Source organism: Oncorhynchus keta, chromosome 9 (genome assembly GCF_023373465.1).
Source record: "Oncorhynchus keta strain PuntledgeMale-10-30-2019 chromosome 9, Oket_V2, whole genome shotgun sequence".
Taxonomy (NCBI): Eukaryota; Metazoa; Chordata; class Actinopteri; order Salmoniformes; family Salmonidae; genus Oncorhynchus; species Oncorhynchus keta.
Genome location: NC_068429.1, coordinates 6091618 through 6104117, shown reverse-complemented (window position 1 = coordinate 6104117; position 12500 = coordinate 6091618). Strand labels below are relative to the sequence as shown.

Below are 12500 nucleotides of genomic sequence, written 5' to 3'. Positions count from 1 at the left end.
CAGGAAGTGGAGGGAGTTGGAGGGGACTCTGAGTCCCGGGCTGCAGCGGAGGTGGGAGGGGGTGGGGTGTGGGGTGACCAAGGCCGTGGGGGGAGGCTAGGATCCCGGGGGAGAGGAGGAGAGGCCAAGTCAGGAGGGAGGGAAATCACAGCCCTAGGGGTGAGGTAGGGGGAGGCTAGGGTCCAGGGGAGGGAGGAAGAGAGGCCACGTCAGGGGGTAGGGGGACTCCAGTTGACACCTATCCAGAGGGCAAGTCGAGGGGGAGGGTCCCGGCAAAGTAGAGGGAGAAACAGGAAAAGGAACAACCATATTTGTCTCAGAGAAACACAACTTCCTGTTGAAATAGACCTCTTGTGGTCAGTCCCTTCACATACCTCCCAAATGGTGGTTATGGGCCCTGGTCTAAAGTAGTGCACTGTGTAGGGAATAGGGTGCTATTTGTGACTCAGCTTGGTGGCCGTTTCTACAGTTCTACTATCAAAATGAACCAAAATGAATCAATCACAGTCACTCTAAAGCCCAACCACAGTCACTCTCTAAAGCCCAACCACAGTCACTCTGTAACGCCCAACCAAAGTCACTCTAACGCCCAACCACAGTCACTCTCTAACGCCCAACCACAGTCACTCTCTAACACCCAACCAGAGTCACTCTAACGCCCAACCACAGTCACTCTCTAACACCCAACCACAGTCACTCTAACGCCCAACCACAGTCACTCTCTAACGCCCAACCACAGTCACTCTCTAACACCCAACCACAGTCACTCTAACGCCCAACCAGCATCACTCGCTAACGCCCAACCACAGTCACTCTAATGCCCAACCACAGTCACTCGAACACCCAACCACAGTCACTCTAACGCCCAACCACAGTCAGGAGACAGTGTGCCTCCACTCTTAGCCTCCCCATCCTGTCTGCCACACTAACATACCTAGTCCAGCCTACTTAGTCAATCCTAACATACTTAATCCAGCCTAACATACTTAGTCCAGCCTAACATACCTAGTCCAGCCTAACATACCTAGTCCAGCCTTTGATAGCCCCCTCCTCAGCCACTAGCCTCCTCCTCATCCGCTAGCCGCCTCCTCAGCCACTAGCCTCCTCCTCATCTGCTAGCCTCCTCCTCATCCACTAGCCTCCTCCTCATCTGCTAGCCTCCTCCTCATTCGCTAACCTCCTACTCAGCCGCTACACTCCTTCTCCTCCTCTAGCCTCCTCCTCATTTGCTAGCAACCTCCTCATCCGTTAGCCCCCTCCTCAGCCACTAGCCTCCTCCTCATCCGCTAGCCTCCACCTCATCTGCTAGCCTCCTCCTCATCCGTTAGCCTCCTCCTCAACCGCTAGCCTCCTCCTCATCCGGCAGCCCCCTCCTCATCCTCTAGCCTCCTCCTCAGCCGCTAGCCTCCTCCTCATCCCCTAGCCTCCTCCTCATCCGCTAGCCTCCTCCTCATTCGCTAGCCTCCTACTCAGCCGCTACACTCCTCCTCCTCCTCTAGCCTCCTCCTCATTTGCTAGCAACCTCCACATCAGCTAGCCCCCTCCTCAGCCACTAGCCTCCTCCTCATCCGCTAGCCTCCACCTCATCCGTTAGCCTCCTCCTCATCCCCTAGCCTCCTCCTCATCCGCTAGCCTCCTACTCATTCGCTAGCCTCCTACTCAGCCGCTACACTCCTCCTCATCCCCTAGCCTCCTCCTCATCCGCTAGCCTCCTCCTCATTCGCTAGCCTCCTACTCAGCCGCTACACTCCTCCTCCTCCTCGAGCCTCCTCCTCATTTGCTAGCAACCTCCTCATCCGTTAGCCTCCTCCTCAGCCGCTAGCCTCCTCTTCATCCGCTAGCCCCCTCCTCATCCTCTAGCCTCCTCCTCAGCCGCTAGCCTCCTCCTCATCCGCTAGCCTTCTCCTCATTCACTAGCCTCCTACTCAGCCGCTACACTCCTCCTCCTCCTCTAGCCCCCTCCTCATCCTCTAGCCTCCTCCTCATCCCCTAGCCTCCTCCTCATCCGCTAGCCTCCTACTCAGCCGCTACACTCCTCCTCCTCTAGCCTCCTCCTCATTTGCTAGCAACCTCCTCATCAGCTAGCCCCCTCCTCAGCCACTAGCCTCCTCCTCATCCCCTAGCCTCTTCCTCAGCCGCTAGCCTAATTACAGAGACAGTCTCGGTCTTGGGTTTGGGATGGTGGTGGCTTTGAACACCAGGCTAACGCTCTGAGTGAACCACACGGGAGAGGGAGAGAGGATAGAGGAGAAACCCACAGGCCGACTTTCCTCTTTCCTCTGGAAAAACCGAAAGACCCCAATTTTTGCTTGTTTACACTGCTGCCTCCAAATGAATTCAAGATGGTGGCTGGACTAGTGGAAAACCAGCCAGCAGGGATTTGATCAAAGACATTCGATTCAGCAATTTGGAGTTTTTAATTGACCACTAATTAGGTCAAATTAACCCGGCAAAGGTTGGCCTCATTGCCAAGAGCAGAGAGAGAGAGAGAGAGAGGGGGAGTGTGTGTCTGTCTCTGTGTGTGTGTGTCTGTCTCTGTGTGTGTGTGTGTGTGTCTGTCTCTGTGTGTGTGTGTGTGTGTGTGTGTGTGTGTGTGTGTGTGTGTGTGTGTGTGTGTGTGTGTGTGTGTGTGTGTGTGTGTGTGTGTGTGTGTGTGTGTAAGGCAGGTGGGTGAGGCAGGGGTTAGAGGGGGGCAGAACCCCGTCCTTACACAGAACTCCAGGCTAGTACAGAGAGGTGATTCTAGGGCAGTGCCAGGCTAGTACAGAGAGGTGATTCTAGGGCAGTGCCAGGCTAGTACAGAGAGGTGATTCTAGGGCAGTGCCAGGCTAGTACAGAGAGGTGATTCTAGGGCAGTGCCAGGCTAGTACAGAGAGGTGATTCTAGGGCAGTGCCAGGCTAGTACAGAGAGGTGATTCCAGGGCAGTGCCAGGCTAGTACAGAGAGGTGATTCCAGGGCAGTGCCAGGCTAGTACAGAGAGGTGATTCTAGGGCAGTGCCAGGCTAGTACAGAGAGGTGATTCTAGGGCAGTGCCAGGCTAGTACAGAGAGGTGATTCTAGGGCAGTGCCAGGCTAGTACAGAGAGGTGATTCTAGGGCAGTGCCAGGCTAGTACAGAGAGGTGATTCTAGGGCAGTGCCAGGCTAGTACAGAGAGGTGATTCTAGGGCAGTGCCAGGCTAGTACAGAGAGGTGATTCCAGGGCAGTGCCAGGCTAGTACAGAGAGGTGATTCTAGGGCAGTGCCAGGCTAGTACAGAGAGGTGATTCTAGGGCAGTGCCAGGCTAGTACAGAGAGGTGATTCTAGGGCAGTGCCAGGCTAGTACAGAGAGGTGATTCTAGGGCAGTGCCAGGCTAGTACAGAGAGGTGATTCTAGGGCAGTGCCAGGCTAGTACAGAGAGGTGATTCTAGGGCAGTGCCAGGCTAGTACAGAGAGGTGATTCTAGGGCAGTGCCAGGCTAGTACAGAGAGGTGATTCCAGGGCAGTGCCAGGCTAGTACAGAGAGGTGCCCAATAAGTGTCAGAGCCCTCTTGTGGAATGCATCTGAAATCATTCCGATAGTTCCGTATAGAGTTCTATTGTTCTATAGTTCTATTGGTTATGCAGATCTATGGTTTAAACAGTAGGATGCCAACAGAACAGCACAATATAAGCCTGTTATTGTTGTTGTATTCTTTGGAAATCCCTTGTAATTGACAACAAATGCAAATTAAGGAATTTCTTTGCGAGTATTGTGTGTTTTGATTGTGAGAAGAGGAAAGACGAGCTCGGACAAAGCTTTGGGTTTTGGCCGGGGGTGTAGGGCCGTCATTGTAAATAAGAATTTGTTCTTAATTAACTGACTTGCCTAGATAAATAAAAGTTCAATAAATTAAAATACAAATTTCGAGAGATGTAGACCCAGGCAGCGAGATAGGAATGTGTACTATAGCACACTGACAAACACCCCTGAGGAAAAATTAATCACACTAATAAAAACCACAATGGTCAAAGTAGGAAATCAAATAATGAATCAATCCCTCTCTAACCCAACCCCCCAATACCTCTCTAACCCAACCCCCCCCCCAAAAAATAACACATTTATTTTAAGAATGACCACAAAAATGACATAATAATTCCCTAAGAATCATAAATGATCATACTAAATTAAATAAATGATTCTCAGAAAATTCCCACTTACATTCTCTACAGAAAATAAAGCTATAATTGTATGACATATAGAGACCAGGCGATCAATGACATCCTATACGAACCCTATATAGATCATTCTGACAGGAAGGAAATATCTGGCTCTATCCCATATGGCACCCTATTCCCTATATAGTGCACTACTTTTGACCAGAGCCAATAGGAAATAAGGATGCAGCCTCTGCATTTGTTTGGCACCGGATGTGGGAGGTGGGGGGTTCCAATCAATTTCTTTGGGAAGGGAAATCTTGAAATCCATCCGGCCATATTCCTTAATCTCTCCCTCCGAGGTTAGACCTCCACCTCATTTCAATGGAGGGAATAGAATAGGAGAATGCGGATGCAGTGCAGGCCGCACGTTTCTTAGAGTAAATATAATGTACTTTATAATGGCCCTCCAAGCACACAGGGCAAACAGGAAATAGCTTTGGGGACGGACGTGTGTGTGAGTGTGTGTGTGTGTGTGTGTGAGGCATAGTCTGGGAAGCCATCTCGGGCCATGACAGCTAATAAGGTCCTCTCTCTCTCTGTCACAGGAAAAATGGACATCAGAAAAAGTCTCATTGCTTTTCAAAATGAAGGAGGCTCAATAACCACACACACACACACACACACACACACACACACACACACACACACACACACACACACACACACACACACACACACACACACACACACACACACACACACACACACACACACATATACACACACACACACACACACACACACATACACACACACACACACACACACACACACACACACACACACACACACACACACACACACACACACACACACACACACACACACACACACACACACACACACACACACACACACACACACACACACACAGAGACAACACACAAAACCATGACAGGATTCAGAAACAAAAGAGCTAACTGAATAAGAATGTTACTGAGCTGAAATGAGAGAAAAATAAGGGAGGAAGAGATAAGAAAGGAGAAGAAATGAGAGACTCCATGTTGGATATTCAGGGTTAGAGTTGAGTTATCCAGGGAATTGAAAGGAGAAGAAATGAGAGACTCCATGTTGGATATTCAGGGTTAGAGTTGAGTTATCCAGGGAATTGAAAGGAGAAGAAATGAGAGACTCCATGTTGGAAGAGTTGGTTATCCAGGGAATTGAAAGGAGAAGAAATGAGAGACTCATGTTGGATATTCATGTTGAGAGACTCCATGTTGGATATTCAGGGTTAGAGTTGAGTTATCCAGGGAATTGAAAGGAGAAGAAATGAGAGACTCCATGTTGGATATTCAGGGTTAGAGTTGAGTTATCCAGGGAATTGAAAGGAGAAGAAATGAGAGACTCCATGTTGGATATTCAGGGTTAGAGTTGAGTTATCCAGGGAATTGAAAGGAGAAGAAATGAGAGACTCCATGTTGGATATTCAGGGTTAGAGTTGAGTTATCCAGGGAATTGAAAGGAGAAGAAATGAGAGACTCCATGTTGGATATTCAGGGTTAGAGTTGAGTTATCCAGGGAATTGAAAGGAGAAGAAATGAGAGACTCCATGTTGGATATTCAGGGTTAGAGTCGAGTTATCCAGGGAATTGAAAGGAGAAGAAATGAGAGACTCCACTAGTATAAGTGGCAGAGTCAAAACGTCCATTAGTTACTAATTGTGTTAGTTACTGATTGGAAGATGAAAACCCGGGTTTGGTTCTAACGCAGCAAAACAAACACATCTCAAACGGTGTGTGGTGTGTGTGTGTGTGTGTGTGTGTGTGTGTGTGTGTGTGTGTGTGTGTGTGTGTGTGTGTGTGTGTGTGTGTGTATATATGTGTGTGTGTGTGTGTGTGTGTGTGTGTGTGTGAGTGTGTGTGTGTGTGTGTGTGTGTGTGTGTGTGTGTGTGTGTGTGTGTGTGTGTGTGTGTGTGTGTGTGTGTGTGTGTGTGTGTGTGTGTGTGTGTGTGTGTGTGTGTCCATAATGCTGCTCTGTCTGTAGCTATACAAGCAGCCTTTTCACCACGGTACTACAGCAACACTACCAACCGCAGACAACACAGATTCAGAGAGGAAACCAAACTCAAATCACCTGTCAAATATAAATAAATAAATAAAATCTATCTAACAATGACATCTAAAAACACACGAAAAGAAAATGCTGCCAAATAACTCCCCCCTTTGATGAAGACCAGCAATAATGAATAAATAAATACAAATGCATTATTAAAATACTAAACTATATCGTACGCTCCAAAAATGGGGAAATTCTCAAAAAAGGTAAATTATTCTCACTCCTAAAGGCTCTTATTAATAACGTAGTCAAAAGTGTAGTATTTGGTCCCATAATCCTTGTATGTAATGACTACATCAACCTTGTGACTCTGTTAGAGAGAGATGCTCTGTTAGAGAGAGATGCTCTGTTAGAGAGAGATGCTCTGTTAGAGAGAGATGCTCTGTTAGAGAGAGATGCTCTGTTAGAAAGAGATGCTCTGTTAGAAAGAGATGCTCTGTTAGAGAGAGATGCTCTGTTAGAGAGAGATGCTCTGTTACAGAGAGATGCTCTGTTAGAGAGAGATGCTCTGTTACAGAGAGAGATGCTCTGTTAGAGAGAGATGCTCTGTTAGAGAGAGATGCTCTGTTAGAAAGAGATGCTCTGTTAGAGAGAGATGCTCTGTTAGAGAGAGATGCTCTGTTAGAGAGAGATGCTCTGTTAGAGAGAGATGCTCTGTTACAGAGAGAGATGCTCTGTTAGAGAGAGATGCTCTGTTAGAGAGAGATGCTCTGTTAGAGAGAGATGCTCTGTTAGAGAGAGATGCTCTGTTAGAGAGAGATGCTCTGTTAGAGAGATGCTCTGTTAGAGAGAGATGCTCTGTTAGAGAGAGATGCTCTGTTAGAGAGAGATGCTCTGTTAGAGAGAGATGCTCTGTTAGAGAGAGATGCTCTGTTAGAGAGAGATGCTCTGTTAGAGAGAGATGCTCTGTTAGAGAGAGACGCTCTGTTACAGAGAGATGCTCTGTTAGAGAGAGATGCTCTGTTAGAGAGAGATGCTCTGTTAGAGAGAGATGCTCTGTTAGAGAGATGCTCTGTTAGAGAGAGATGCTCTGTTAGAGAGAGATGCTCTGTTAGAGAGAGATGCTCTGTTAGAGAGAGATGCTCTGTTACAGAGAGATGCTCTGTTAGAGAGATGCTCTGTTAGAGAGAGATGCTCTGTTAGAGAGAGATGCTCTGTTAGAGAGAGAGATGCTCTGTTAGAGAGAGATGCTCTGTTAGAGAGAGATGCTCTGTTAGAGAGAGATGCTCTGTTAGAGAGAGATGCTCTGTTACAGAGAGATGCTCTGTTAGAGAGAGATGCTCTGTTAGAGAGAGATGCTCTGTTAGAGAGAGATGCTCTGTTAGAGAGAGATGCTCTGTTAGAGAGAGATGCTCTGTTAGAGAGAGATGCTCTGTTAGAGAGAGATGCTCTGTTACAGAGAGATGCTCTGTTAGAGAGAGATGCTCTGTTAGAGAGAGATGCTCTGTTAGAGAGAGATGCTCTGTTAGAGAGAGATGCTCTGTTAGAAAGAGAGAGAGAGATGCTCTGTTAGAAAGAGATGCTCTGTTAGAGAGAGATGCTCTGTTAGAGAGAGATGCTCTGTTAGGGAGAGATGCTCTGTTAGAGAGAGATGCTCTGTTAGGAGAGATGCTCTGTTACAGAGAGAGATGCTCTGTTAGAGAGAGATGCTCTGTTACAGAGAGAGATGCTCTGTTAGAGAGAGATGCTCTGTTAGAGAGAGATGCTCTGTTAGAGAGAGATGCTCTGTTAGAGAGAGAGATGCTCTGTTACAGAGAGAGATGCTCTGTTAGAGAGAGAGATGCTCTGTTACAGAGAGAGATGCTCTGTTAGAGAGAGATGCTCTGTTAGAGAGAGATGCTCTGTTAGAGAGAGATGCTCTGTTAGAAAGAGATGCTCTGTTAGAGAGAGATGCTCTGTTACAGAGAGAGATGCTCTGTTAGAGAGAGATGCTCTGTTAGAGAGAGATGCTCTGTTAGAAAGAGATGCTTTGTTAGAGAGAGATGCTCTGTTAGAAAGAGATGCTCTGTTAGAGAGAGATGCTCTGTTAGAGAGAGATGCTCTGTTAACCTAATAGCTCTTCTGATTTACATCAGGCGTGTGACTCTACAAACATGTTGGATGCATTTGCTGTTTAGTTTTTGGGGTTTTATGTCTCGTGGTTTAACCCTCTTTAACCTTCTCGCTCATCATTATTCACGATAACACCCCCCCCACACACACACACAAAATAAAACAACCATACACTATAGCTCAGTATTTTAATGATTCATTTTATATAGTCATTATTTCCTATCTTTATTATTGGTGTCAATCATTTCAGACCCCCCTGTGTGTGTGCTGTACCGTAGTAACAAAACTAGCTGATTGGTCATCTCTGGTTTAGCATGTGGTAGATGGCCAGATGTTGAACAGCGTGTGATAGATGAGTAATGATATGTCACAAATATATATATATATATTAAAAAACGCTTGTGTCCACATGTGTGCGACCAGGAAAGAGCAGAACAGCGATGAGCTCATTGTCCATCCAGACCATGTTTATCATTTAGATTAAAACAACACAAGACACAAGCCTTGAACAACAGGAAGTGACCTGAGCAACAATGACTGTAATGTCTGGCCATTTTTACGATTTGTGTTACAAAAAAAAAGGTTTTATGAAAACAAAAACTGTGTAAGTTCGTGTTGGGAATAATAATAATAATAATAATAATAATAATTGTGGACAGTTTGTTTGTGTTTTCAGTGTATGTTATGTTTAAGATGGAAGAGTATTTCACTGTTCTGGGTTGTTGATGGAGCCTTGCAGTAAGGAAGAGCCCAGTAATTGGCTGGAGGGTGTCAGCTGACAGATCAGCTGACAGATCAGCTGACAGCTATCACATTATGTATTCAGCACAATGCACCAACCGGGCTACCTCACACACCAACACACAATTTCCCAGAAAACCTTGTCTTCTACCTTACACAGACTAATGTTCCACCACCTCACAAAACCTCTTCTACCTCACAAAACCTCTTCCACCTCACAAAACCTCTTCCGCCTCACAAAACCTCTTCCACCTCACAAAACCTCTTCCACCTCACAAAACCTCTTCCACCTCACAAAACCTCTTCCACCTCACAAAACCTCTTCCGCCTCACAAAACCTCTTCCACCTCACAAAACCTCTTCCACCTCACAAAACCCCCACAAACTCACAAAACCTCTTCCACCTCACAAAACCTCTTCCACCTCACAAAACCTCTTCCACCTCACAAAACCTCTTCCACCTCACAAAACCTCTTCCGCCTCACAAAACCTCTTCCGCCTCACAAAACCTCTTCCACCTCACAAAACCTCTTCCGCCTCACAAAACCTCTTCCGCCTCACAAAACCTCTTCCACCTCACAAAACCTCTTCCACCTCACAAAACCTCTTCCGCCTCACAAAACCTCTTCCACCTCACAAAACCTCTTCCACCTCACAAAACCTCTTCCGCCTCACAAAACCTCTTCCGCCTCACAAAACCTCTTCCGCCTCACAAAACCTCTTCCGCCTCACAAAACCTCTTCCGCCTCACAAAACCTCTTCCGCCTCACAAAACCTCTTCCACCTCACAAAACCTCTTCCACCTCACAAAACCCCCACAAACTCACAAAACCTCTTCCGCCTCACAAAACCTCTTCGGCCTCACAAAACCTCTTCCACCTCACAAAACCTCTTCCGCCTCACAAAACCTCTTCCGCCTCACAAAACCTCTTCCACCTCACAAAACCTCTATAATTCACAAAACCCCCACTACCTCACAAAACCTCTTCCACCTCACAAAACCTCTTCCGCCTCACAATAACTCTTCCGCCTCACAAAACCTCTTCCGCCTCACAAAACCTCTTCCGCCTCACAAAACCTCTTCCACCTCACAAAACCTCTTCCACCTCACAAAACCTCTTCCACCTCACAAAACCCCCACAAACTCACAAAACCTCTTCCACCTCACAAAACCTCTTCAACCTCACAAACCCCCACAACCTCACAAAATCTCTTTAACCTCACAAAACCCTCACAACCTCACAAAATCTCTTTAACCTCACAAAACCCTCACAAAACCTCTTCCACCTCACAAAACCCATCCACCTCACAAAACCTCTTCCACCTCACAAAAACAACCTCACAAAACCTATTCCACCTCACAAAACCCCAACCTTACAAAACCCCCACAACCTCACAAAACCTCTTCCACCTCCTCACAAAACCCCACTCTCTCACAAAACCTCTTCCACCTCACAAAACCCCCAACCTCACAAAACCTCTTCCACCTCACAAAACCCCACAACCGCACAAAACCCCCACAAATTCACAAAACCTCTTCAACCTCACAATACCTCTTCCATCTCACAAAACCTCATCCACCTCACAAAACCCCTACCCTCACAAAATCTCTTCCACCTCACAAAACCTCTATAATCTCACAAAACCCCCACTACCTCACAAAACCTCTTCCACCTCACAAAACCCCCACAACCTTACACAACCTCTTCCACCTCACAAAACCCCTCCACCTCACAAAACCCCACAACCTCACAAAACCCCACAACCTCACAAAACCCCTACCTCTCACAAAATCTCTTCCACCTCACAAAACCCCCACAAACTCACAAATCGACGCCTCATTCTCACTTACTAACCTCCGCACTCTCTTTACCTCACTCTCTCTAACACCAACGCCCCACTTCCACACCAAAGGGTCTGCGGAACAGAGGACTCGACGTGCCAAATACATTTTTAAGGATTACGGGTAGCGATAGGGAAAAATCTGGAATGGTTTACCCACAGCTCCTCCGGGGACCTCTGGAATATGAATCTGGAGAATGAGGGGAAGAGGGGGAAAACGCAGCAAGATAAAAGGGGACAATATCTTCATAAAAGGGGGGATGGTCGAGGACAAACTGGGATAAACAAGCTTGATTCCTCTCCTCTCTGATTATAAAGAGATAAAAGGTTTGGGAGAGAGCGAGAGGCAATACAAAACAGACAGGAAGTGTCTCAAATAACCCATAAGGCCTTGGTCAAAAGAAGTGCATTGTGGGTCATAGGGAGCCTGTTGAACCTGTTCCGTGTGATATTGGGTGGAGACCAGAGTCACTAAAGTACAACTTTTCAGAAAATAACATTTCTCATACTGCAAGAATCTAAGCATGAGGATACACACATCGCTTGACTTGTTCCATGTGTTTCACTAGGTTGTGCGAGGCCCAGTACACGAGGCCCCTAACCTGGGCAAAGATGCCAGAGCCTCCCCCTCCCACTGGAAACCTCCAGAGCACTCTTTGCGTTGTTGTTGATGTTGACGTTGTCGTCGGGACGTCGCTGTTGCTGTTTACCAACACCATCCCACATCAACCTCAGTGCTTATTGCTGAGAAACCAGGCAGCAAATTATACATGGTCATGTCTCGCCTCAGCTCAGTGTGTTCAGGGTTCAGGGTTAGAACAGTGCTTCAGGGTTAGGACAGTGTGTTCAGGGTTAGGACAGTGTGTTCAGGGTTAGGACAGTGTGTTCAGGGTTAGGACAGTGTGTTCAGGCTTCAGGGTTAGGACAGTGTGTTCAGGCTTCAGGGTTAGGACAGTGTGTTCAGGGTTAGGACAGTGTGTTCAGGGTTAGGACAGTGTGTTCAGGGTTAGGACAGTGTGTTCAGGGTTAGGACAGTGTGTTCAGGGTTAGGACAGTGTGTTCAGGGTTAGGACAGTGTGTTCAGGGTTAGGACAGTGTGTTCAGGGTTAGGACAGTGTGTTCAGGGTTAGAACAGTGTGTTCAGGGTTAGAACAGTGTGTTCAGGGTTAGAACAGTGTGTTCAGGGTTAGGACAGTGTGTTCAGGCTTCAGGGTTAGGACAGTGTGTTCAGGGTTAGGACAGTGTGTTCAGGGTTAGGACAGTGTGTTCAGGGTTAGGACAGTGTGTTCAGGGTTAGGACAGTGTGTTCAGGGTTAGGACAGTGTGTTCAGGGTTAGGACAGTGTGTTCAGGGTTAGGACAGTGTGTTCAGGCTTCAGGGTTAGAACAGCGTGTTCAGGCTTCAGGGTTAGGACAGTGTGTTCAGGGTTAGGACAGTGTGTTCAGGGTTAGGACAGTGTGTTCATGGTTAGGACAGTGTGTTCAGGGTTAGGACAGCGTGTTCAGGGTTAGGACAGTGTGTTCAGGGGACAGTGTGTTCAGGGTTAGGACAGTGTGTTCAGGGTTAGGACAGTGTGTTCAGGGTTAGGACAGTGTGTTCAGGGTTAGGACAGTGTGTTCAGGGTTA

The 12500-nt window shown here is 47.2% G+C and overlaps 1 protein-coding gene and 2 long non-coding RNA genes across 17 annotated transcripts in view; 1 reads left to right on the top strand and 2 right to left on the bottom strand.

The window, feature by feature from the left end:
- The window catches only part of LOC118379415 (transcription factor 4-like), a 439744-nt gene that overhangs the window by 110218 nt on the left and 317026 nt on the right, over positions 1 to 12500 (bottom strand). The gene's annotated exons all lie outside the window — the stretch shown is intronic.
- LOC127931668 (uncharacterized) lies at positions 2733 to 3714 on the top strand. The gene is made up of 3 exons (XR_008142265.1): positions 2733 to 2911; positions 2982 to 3191; positions 3227 to 3714. It is a non-coding gene; the product is annotated as an uncharacterized LOC127931668 (long non-coding RNA).
- On the bottom strand, positions 9472 to 9978 carry LOC127931671 (uncharacterized). Its single transcript, XR_008142269.1, has 3 exons — positions 9922 to 9978; positions 9694 to 9807; positions 9472 to 9541 (listed from the first exon to the last, which is right to left on the bottom strand). It is a non-coding gene; the product is annotated as an uncharacterized LOC127931671 (long non-coding RNA).